Below are 1,108 nucleotides of genomic sequence, written 5' to 3' on the forward strand. Positions count from 1 at the left end.
ATTTCCATATGTGCCAGGAGCTTCTGAGAAACTCAGGGGATCTTTTCTAAACATGACTTTCTAGTGCATTTCAAACCCAAAGGTCAAAACACCCAAACACAAACTGAGTGGGGTCATGCTGGAGTACCAGCTCTCAACAGAGGAGGTGGTCTCAGGTATCAACTGTCCTCCAGGAGGAATCAGAACTCTCCACACATTACCCTTAAGACCAAAACAGTTCAACACAGGAAAACAATTCACAGGTGACAATGACCTGAATGACCAACAGATTGGTTGGGTGAGTCGGAGACACCACGTCACCTTAACGACTCTTAACGTATGAATGTTCTTCTAAAGCAGGGCTACTCAATTCGGTCCTACGAGGGCCGCAATCCAGCAGGTTTTCCATGTATTCCTGTACCAACACACCTGAGTCAAATTGATGAGTTATTGTGTAGAACCTGATTGGCTGTTAGAGCCACCTAATTTGACTCAGGTGTGTTGGTGCAGGGATACATGGAAAACCTGCTGGACTGCGGCCCTCGTAGGACCGAATTGAGTAGCGCTGTTCTAAAGGCTCATTTGTCCATTTCAAATGTCACTGTTAGACAATGTCAAATGTCCAATGTCTGTTTCAGTGGTCGTCAGAGGGTATATTTGCATATTGGCTGCCACGTTTCCATCAGTCTGCCCCAGGACAGCTGTGGCTACACATGTAGCTTGAATCAACAAGTATGAATGAGTAGTGAATGAATAATAGATACAACAATGTAAAACACTTTGAGTGCCTTGAAAAGCTCTATATAAATCAAATCCATTAATATTATTCATTTTAAACTTCTCAATATGGTCTCTGGTAGTACTGCTCTATTTGCTACGTCAGGTCAATGTACACATCTGCAAGAGCCCTGGAAGTGGACCAAATATGCGAAGGATGCAGACGATGGACAGAAGGCTGACTAGACTGAACTGTACTGATAAGCTAAAGCTCCCCACCCCCAAAGCTGAAAAGGTCTTTCAGACAAAAGTGGAAAATCTTCAAGAACCAAAAACAAGGAGTTCAGTTGCCCTCATTAAAGCTCTGAGGATTGTTACCAGAGGGGGCACAGAAAAAAACTCAGACAGGATA

This window comes from Melanotaenia boesemani, chromosome 3, assembly GCF_017639745.1.
Source record: "Melanotaenia boesemani isolate fMelBoe1 chromosome 3, fMelBoe1.pri, whole genome shotgun sequence".
In the NCBI taxonomy this organism is placed as follows: Eukaryota; Metazoa; Chordata; class Actinopteri; order Atheriniformes; family Melanotaeniidae; genus Melanotaenia; species Melanotaenia boesemani.